The following is a 9,492-nucleotide window of genomic DNA, read 5'->3' as shown; positions in this document are numbered from 1 at the left end:
GTTAATATTTAGGAGTTCTCACTTAGGTCAAGTCTGAGGGGATGTCCTAACTAACACATGTGAGGAGCCCTGCCATGCCACGGCAGGCAGCCAAAAGTTCTCTGTTCAGGCAAACCCAAGGACCACCTGGAAGAAACACTGACTGACTTAACATTATTTCCCAGAACCAAGACTCTTGAACAATGAATATACAGGGTGCCTTAAAGTTTTGGAGCTTGCAACCTATAGAGCAAGGAACCCATTCTGGAGTAAAATTTTTTAAAATATATATGCCAATGAAAGGACATATATTTCATAAGCATATTGAAGACAATCAATGGCTGTTTCTTTCTAGATTTGTATTAAGGGGGATTCAGAGGTTCTATGGAGACCCTGTGGGAAGAAGTGCCATAGTCAATAAGCAACACCTGCCATTACTGGAATGGGTGGATATGTTTCATATCATCTCAGTGAATTTCATTTCCCTCAGTGGGGGAAAGCAAAAAACTTTTGGATATGATGCTATGTGGTATTAATCAAATATGGTCTGCTCAGTCTGGGAAACTATCTCCAGCTTCTGTGAGACAATAAGTTGTAAGAAACTGAGCAACGTCAGTCATGAGTTGTAGTAACAGTATAGTAGTGCAGCAATGCATAGTACAACGTTTTCAGTAGAAATACTGAAAGAATAATACACTTTCGGAGCCTACTAAGAAAGTGTAATAACAGTAAGGAGAGAGCTCTGCTCATTTTAGAAACACTGTCCAGAGAAATCATCCAAGCCAGCATCCCAGCAAAGGGATAGCCATGCAGCCACCAGTGAGGAAAATGGGCAAATCAGCAGAGATCTGTTCTCCTGTAATCCTAGATTTCTGTTATAGCACATTATCTTCTAGGGAGATCAGACAGGTACAGAAATTATTATAAGGTAGAAATTGTAAGAGTGACACAAGGACAGATTAATTGGTGAGAGTCCCAATTTCTTCCTGGTAACGCTTGTAACTGACTTCGTACATGGGACAAATGTTTTGCTTACTACTGTAAAAGTAAGTCATTTGCCATTTTGCCACCCAATTGTTCAGATTGTAAGTAAGCTTCCAAAGTGTTCTGTGTATTCATAAGCCTCTCATCCTACATTAGCACTGATATTGGTAGTGACGAATGTTCTGAATAGGCAGGCTCTGAATTTCGCTAAACCTGGTAATTGTCATGAGATTTGTAGAGTTTAAAATCTGCAGTGATCCCGCATCAGCACCAGGACTTTGAAAAACCAGTGTACCTATCCAGTGTGGTTAGATATGATATGGGAAGCCCTTTTCACTGTTTCTAAGAACGAACTAGATTTCGTAGATTCAGTGAGATTTTCTAGCCTTCTTCATGTCCTTCGTTACCCAGCAAAATGACTGATTTTCCCGAGGCAGCACCCCAAGCTAGTCTGACAGAAAAGCTGTTAGCCGATCTAAGAAGAATGGGTTAGGTGCCATGAGAAACTTCTCTTTTTTCATCCTACCTCTCACCTAGCTTTCTAGGTGTGTGAGAGCTTGTATATGTGAAGTTGTCAATCTCTTAGAGAAGTTCCTCTTATGCCTGGTACATAAAATCCTGAACAAACACTGATTTAGCTATGATTTTTCACTCTCAGTTAGACTTAGCTGGGAGAAGAGGAAATTCACACCCTTGAATTTGCACTGAAACTTTAAAAATTGATTCACCAGATTTGAATAGTTTGTCTAATCCATGATGGTTTCATAGTTTCTGTCCTGAAAGCTGCTGAAGTCACATGGTACTATATCACTTGGAAGATGTTAATGACTCAAAGCCATTGGTTTGTAAGATTACCCATTCCTGCTTTTGAATTTATTTTGTTTACTTTGATTGGTTTTAATTTAAAAATGTTCTTCCAAACTATATTACCATGTTGGAAAATGTGTTTGAAAAGTCATCTCTTTCCTTTTCTTCTAAAAACTGCATAAGCGAAGAAGGGATTGTTTCATTTTGAAAAACATGGTTTGCTTTATTTTGTTTACTGTTTGCCATTTTATTTAATGCCGTCCTTGGAAACTTTATGAAGCATCAGGGTGATACTGGGCTCTGCAACGATGTCAGAGGACCCTTGCATTTATAGAAGTGCTGACCAAGAAGAAAAAGCAGGAGGGTAAGAATTATTCAGAGGGCCTGCTGAAGGCTCATTGAAATCTGGGAGCAGTGTTTTACCATTCAAGTAATAAATTATTGCCTTTCCACTATTTTACTTTGAATGTATTCATCATTTCCCATCTGCCGACAAAGACCAAACTTCAAGTATTAATAAGTAATAATTGTTGAAATAGCTGTAACTTTTCAATTTTTCCTATATAGGTAATAATCTTTCATACATTTTAATACATCAGTAATGAAATCTTTAAACAAAGCTTCACAGTTCATCTTCTTGCTGAAAGAAGAGGCTGTGAAGTACTATTTAAGAATGTTTTTCTTTTTGCAAAAATGTCTTCATATGTTTTCAATCAAAACAAGCATACAATTTTAAAATATTAGAATATAATCTCTCCAATATAGCATACTTTCAAGAAAGGTGATATATAAATATATATATATATATATATATACACATATATGTATGTATTTTATTTGTAGATGACTTTGATCTATCAGAGAAAGAAATGTATTTAACTTCAATAATAGGCCACAATATAATACTATCCATAAATAAACACTTAATATTTCTTATTTTATGCTATAAGTAAATTCTCAAAGTAACTATTTGAACTAAATAACTTATTCTTAGACATTGATGTTCCTATTAAATTATTCTCTATTTTTAAAAAATTCCACATTTACCATGCACTCCATACATCTTCAGTATTTGGGACATTTTCAAAAACTTCTGTTTTTATTTATAAAACATTTGTTCAGAATATTATAATTAGAAGCATATACACTGTAGCTTTTCTTTGAAAACCCTTTCCTTTTTAAAAATCTTCCATCACAGAGAAAACTTTCCATCACTTCTTTTGCTTTAAACTAAACAATCCAAAAGGCTCCATTTTCGATGTGATCTGTGTTGTCTATCCCAGAGAAACATTTGTGAGTTCTTTTTATTCAGCAAATAGAGTTTTTCACATAATTTTTCACATCTCACCATCAGTAACCTTGCAAAGAAACAGACATCTGTACAGCTGTCACTAAGATAGTTTCATTTTTAATCTATAGCATATTAGTTTTCCATTTTACTGAACTCAAAGGCAAGTTTGGACAAAAAAAACTATGGATTTTTAAAGGTCATTTCTATATGTGCATTTGATGTCACCTCAGACTTCAGAGATTTAAAACAAAAAGCTCCATTTTTCTTTCCAATCTTGCTCTCAGCCTAACTTCACTGTTTCCATTGCTAGGGCCAGCATTCTCAATTTCCAAGCTATAAACTGGGTGATTGTGATGGTTAATACTGAGTGTCAACTTCATTGGATTGAAGGATACAAAGTATTGATCCTGGGTGTGTCTGTGAGAGTGTTACCAAAAGAGATTAACATTTGAGTCATTCGGTTGGGGAAGGCAGATCCACCCTTAAGTTGGTGGGCACAATCTAATCAGCTGCCAGCAAATATAAAGCAGGCAGAAAAATGAGATGGTGTTGCAAAAATAGATTAACATTTGAGTCAGTGGGCTGGGGAAGGTAGGTCCACCCTTAATCTGGTGGGCACAATCTAATCAGCTGCCAGCAAATATAAAGTAGGCAGAAAAATGTGAAAAGTCGAGATGGGCTTAGCCTCCCAGTCTACATCTTTCTCCAGTGCTGGATGCTTCCTGCCCTCGAACATTGGACTCCAACTTCATCAGTTCTGGGGCTTGGACTAGCTCTCCTTGCTCCTCAGCTTGCAGACAGCCTATTGTGGGACCTTGTGATCATATAAGTTAACACTTAATAAACTCCCCTTTATATATAGATATATAAACATATCTATATATTATACATATGTATTATATATATAAATCTATATATATATATCTTATTAGTTCTGTCCCTCTAAGATAACCCTGGATAGTAAAGATTTTGGTACTAGGAGTGATTCTAGAGAAACAGAATATTAAGTATGGAGTTCTTTCATCGGTTTTGGGGTTTCTAGAGTTGGGTGCTTAATATGCTTAGATGCAACAATCCTAAGGACTCTACTTCTAATAGTATGGAGAACACTGATTGTGCTTGGTGTGAACTGTTTAGAGAGTTATGCAAAATAAATGCATTTGACACTCCTGGATTCACCATTTGTGAGAGGCAAGGAGTTTAGTGACTCTATGGATAATACCTTTGACCATATGTGGAGAACCAAGGAACATAATGAAACTGATTGGTTGCTCCTAAGTTCAGTGGGCAAAGTGATGAAAGAAAATGATGAACTCAGGGATTCTGTTTTCCAGCTTCAGAAGCAGATACTGAGCCTCAAATCTGCTAAGATTGCCCTGAATGAGAGTCTTATCTCCTGTAGAGAAACAGCTGAAATTGTAGAAAATCAGACACAAGCTCTTGTCGTGCGAGTTGTTGACCTGCAATGAAAGGTGCATGAGCAGCCTCACCAGGTGTCTCCTGTTAAAATGAAGGCATTGATTAGAAAAGAATGAGACCCTGAAACTTGGAATGGGGACATGTGGGAGGACCCTGATGAAGCTGGGGACACTGAGTTTGTAAACTCTGATTAACCTTTTTTGCCAGAAGGAACAGCTTCCCCATCCCAGGAGGGGCAACATCCTCTCCCTGACCCATGCTGCCGTCAGCCTTTCCACCTTTGTCTGAAGAGATAAACCCTGCACTGCCTAAGGCAACAGTGATAGCCTCCCCTGAAACAGTTGTCAGGCAAGATAATGTTGATTCTCCTCAGAAGCCACACCCAACATCTCTGTTTGCTTCTAGACCTATAACTAGGCTAAAGTCCTGGTGGGCCCCTAGAGGTGAGGTTGAGAGTGTGACCCATGAGGAGGTGCACTACACTCGAAAAGAACTGTTTGAGTTCTCTAATTTATATAAACAGCAATCTGGAGAACAGGCATGGGAATGGATATTAAGGGTAGGGGATAATAGTTGAAGGAACATAGAGTTGGATCAGGCTGAATTTATTTATTTCGGCCCACTATGTAGGGACTCTGCATTTAATATTGCAATTTGGGGAGTTAAAAAAAGGTTCTAATAGTTTATTTGCTCAGTTATCTGAAATATGGGTTAAAAGATGGCCCACTGTGAGTGAGCTGGAAATGCCTGATCTCCCTTCATTTAATGTAGAGGAAGGGATTCAAAGGCTTAGGGAAATTGGGATGGTAGAGTGGATTAGTCACTTTAGACCTACTCATCACAGCTGGGAGGTCCCCTAGTTAAACTAGGGGCAATCAGAATAGTCTGACTCGTGTAAGGCTCTGGCATTGGCTAATTAATCATGGTGTTCGTAGAAGTGAAATTGATAGGAAGCCTGCTGCATTCCTACTTAAATTATACAAACAGGAAGCTTCTAGGTTGAATGGACAAAAGCCTAATTTGAATTATAAAAACAGAATCATGGCCCCTCAATCAATTTCCAGACTTGAGTCAGTTTACAGACCCAGAACCCCTTGAATGAAGGGGAGGCTGGGTCCCCTTAAGGAAGGACCCTACTATATTACCAAAAATTTATGCAGTGAATCTTTCTCCCATCCTTCCCCAAGGAGATCTCCAGCCTTTTATCAAGGTAACTGTGCATTGGGGAAAGGGAACTGATCAGACATTTTGGGAACTACTGGACACTGGCTTTTAGTTGTTGTTGATTCCAGGGGACCCAAAATGTCACTGTGGTCCCCCAGTTAAACTAGGGGCTTATGGAGGTCAGGTAATTAATGGAGTTTTAGCTTAGATCTGACTTACAGTGGGTCCAGTGGGTCCCCAGGCTCATCCTGTGGTCATTTCCCCAGTGCCAGAATGTATAATTGGCATAGACATACTTAGCAGCTGGCAGAATCCCCACATTGGCTCCCTGACTGATAGGGTGAGGGCCATTATGGTGGGAAAGGCCAAATGGAAGCGATTAGAGCTGCCTCTACCTAGAAAAATAGTAAATCAAAAACAATATTACATCCTTAGAAGGACTGCAGAGATTAGTGCCATGATCAATGACTTGAAAGATGCAGGGGTGGTGATTCCCACCACATCCCCATTCAACTCTCCCATTTGGCCTGTGCAGAAGACAAATGGATCTTGGAGAGCCAGTGGATTATCGTAAGCTAAACCAAGTGATGACTTCAGTTGCAGCTGCTGTACCAGATGTCGTTTCATTGCTTGAGCAAAGTAACACATTCCTGGTACCTAGTATGCAGCCATTGACTTGGCACCTGCCTTTTTCTCCATTCCTGTCCATAAAGCCCACCAGAAGCAATTTGCATTCAGCTGGCCAGGCCAGCAATATACCTTTACTGTCCTACCTCAGGGGTATATCAACTCTCTGACTTTGTGTCATAATCTTATTCAGGGAAACCTTGATCGCTTTTGGCTTCCACAAGATATCACACTGGTTCGTTACATGGATGACATTATGCTGATTGGATCCAGTGAGCAAGAAGTAGCAAGCACACTGGACTTATTGGTGAGACATTTGCATGCCAGAGGATGGGAAATCAATCCAACTAAAATTCGGGGAACTTCTACCTCAGTAAAATTTTTAGGGGTCTGGTGGTGTGGGGCCTGTTGAGATATTTCTTCTAAGGTAAAGGATAAGTTGCTTCATTTGGCCCCTCCTACAACCAAGAAAGAAGCACAATGCCTAGTGGGTCTATTTGGATTTTGGAGGCAACACATTCCTCATTTAGGTGTGTTACTCTTGCCCATTTATTGAGTGACCTTAAAGGCTGCCAGTTTTAAGTGGGGTTCAGAATAGGAGAAGGCTATGCAACAGGTCCAGGCTGCTGTACAAGCTGCTCTGCCACTTGGGCCACATGACCCAGCAGATCCAATGGTGCTTGAGGTGTTAGAGGCAGATAGGGATGCAGGTACCCAAAAGTGAATCACAGCAGAGTCCTCTAGGATTTTGGAGCAAGGCCCTGCCATCTTCTGCAAATAACTACTCTTTTTTTGAGAGACAGCTCTTGGCCTGTTACTGGGTTTTGGTGGAAATTGAACATTTAACTATGGGTCATCAAGTCACCATGCGACCTGAACTGCCTATCATAAACTGGGTGCTTTCTGACCCATGTAGCCATAAAGTGGGTCATGCACAGCAGTATTCCGTCATCAAATGGAGGTGGTGTATACATGATTGGGCTGAAGGCACAAGTAAGTTACATGAGGAAGTGGCTCAAATTCCCATGGTTTCCACTCCTCTCCCCTGGCCTGCACTGATGGCCTCATGGGGAGTTCCCTATGATCAGTTGACAGAGGAAGAGAAGACTAGGGCCTGGTTCACAGATGGTTCTGCATGATATGCAGGCACCACCCTAAAGTGGACAGCTGTAGCACTACAGCCCCTTTCTGGGACATCCCTGCAGGACAACGGTGAAGAGGAATCTTCCCAATGGACAGAACTTTGAGCAGTGCACCTGGTTGTACACTTTGAATGGAAGGAGAAATGGTCAGATGTGCGATTATATACTGATTCATGGGCTGTACCCAATGGTTTGGCTAGATGGTCAGGGACTTGGAAGATGCATGAATGGAAAATTGGTGACAAAGAAATTTGGGGAAGAGGTATATTGGATGGACCTCTCTGAGTGGTCAAAAAATGTGAAGATATTTGTATCCCATGTGAGTGCTCACCAACAGGTGACCTCAGCAGAGGAACAGTTTAATAATCAAGTGGATAGGATGACCCATTCTGTGGACACCACTCAGCCTCTTTCCCCAGCTATCCCTGTCATTTCCCAATGGGCCCCTGAACAAAGTGGCTGTGGTGGCAGGGATGGAGGTTATGCGTGGGCTCAACAATATGGACTTCCACTCACCAAGGCTGACCTGGCTATGGCCATTGCTGAGTGCCCAATTTGCCAGCAGCAGAGACCAACACTGAGCCCTCAATATGGCACCATTTCTCAGGGTGATCAGCCAGCTACCTGGTGGCAGGTTGATTATATTGGACCTCTTCCATCATGGAAAGGGCAGAGGTTTGTCCTCACTGTAATAGACACTTACTCCGGATATGGGTTTGCCTATCCTGAACACAATACTTCTGCCAAGACCTCTGTCAATGGACCCATAGAGTGCCTTATCCACTCTCATGGTATTCCACACAGCATTGCCTCTGACCAAGGCTCTCACTTTACAGCTAAAGAAGTGTGGCAGTGAGTGGGCTCATGCTCATGGAATTCACTAGTCTTACCATGTTCCCCATCATCCTGAAGCAGCTGGATTGATAGAAAGGTGGAATGGCCTTTTGAAGTCACAATTACAATGCCAACTAGGTGACCATACTTTGCAGGGCTGGGGCAAAGTTCTCCAGAAGGCTGTGTATGCTCTGAATCAGTGTCCAATATATGGTACTATTTCTCCCATAGCCAGGATTCACAGGTCCAGGAAGCAAGGGGTAGAAGTGAAAGTGGCACCACTCACCATCGCCCCTAGTGATCCATTAGCATACTTGCTTCCTGTTCCTGTGACATTACATTCTGCTGCCCTAGAGGTCTTAGTTCCAGAGGCAGGAATGCTGCCACCAGGAGACATAACAATGATTCCATTAAACTGGAAGTTAAGATTGCCACCTTGACACTTTGGGCTCCTCTTACCTTTAAGCTAAGAAGGGACTTAACAGTGTTGACGGGGTGATTGACCCGGACTATCAGATGAAATCAGTCTACTACTCCGCAACAGAGGTAAGGAAGAGAGTGCATGGAGATCTAATGGGGCATCTCTTAGTATTAACATGCCCTGTGATTAAGGTCCATAGAACACTACAACAGCCCAATCCAGGCAGGACTACAAATGACCCGGACCCTTCAGGAATGAACGTTTGGGTCCCTCCACTAGGAAAAATCCACGACCCGCTGAAGTGCCTGCTGAAGGCAAAGGGGACACAGAATGGGTAGTAGAAGAAGGTAGTCATCAATACCAGCTATGACCACGTGACCAGCTGCAGAAACGAGGACTGTAATTGCCATGAGTATTTCCTTCTTTTTTAAAAAAGTTTGCGCATGTATACGCTTGTACTAAGAAAATATTTTCATTTTATTTCCGTTCTCCTTTATCATGTGACATAAGATTTATTGCATTCATATCAGCATTTAAGTATTGTTAACTTCATGTAATAGTATTTGGGTTGGGGATTAGTGTATTTCCAGTTGTATGCAGGATAGTTCTATTATGTTAGGCATAATTATGACCTTATTATTGTCTTTATTTGAAAATTATGTATAAACTCAGGAGATATATATGGGTTCAAGTTGACAAGGAGTGTATGTGTGTTGGTTAATACTGAGTGTCAACTTCATTGGATTGAAGGATACAAAGTATTGATCCTGGGTGTGTCTGTGAGGGTGTTTCCAAAAGAGATTAACGTTTGAATCAGTGGGCTG

At 41.0% G+C, this 9,492-nt stretch overlaps 1 pseudogene; it reads left to right on the top strand.

Annotated features, from left to right (window-relative positions):
* Positions 1-2,078: 2,078 nt before the first annotated feature.
* On the top strand, positions 2,079-9,071 carry LOC129060854 (uncharacterized; annotated as a pseudogene).
* The last annotated feature ends 421 nt before the right edge of the window (positions 9,072-9,492 follow it).

Source organism: Pongo abelii, chromosome 7 (genome assembly GCF_028885655.2).
Source record: "Pongo abelii isolate AG06213 chromosome 7, NHGRI_mPonAbe1-v2.0_pri, whole genome shotgun sequence".
NCBI classification, from domain to species: domain Eukaryota; kingdom Metazoa; phylum Chordata; class Mammalia; order Primates; family Hominidae; genus Pongo; species Pongo abelii.
This window is presented reverse-complemented; position numbering and strand designations above follow the sequence as displayed.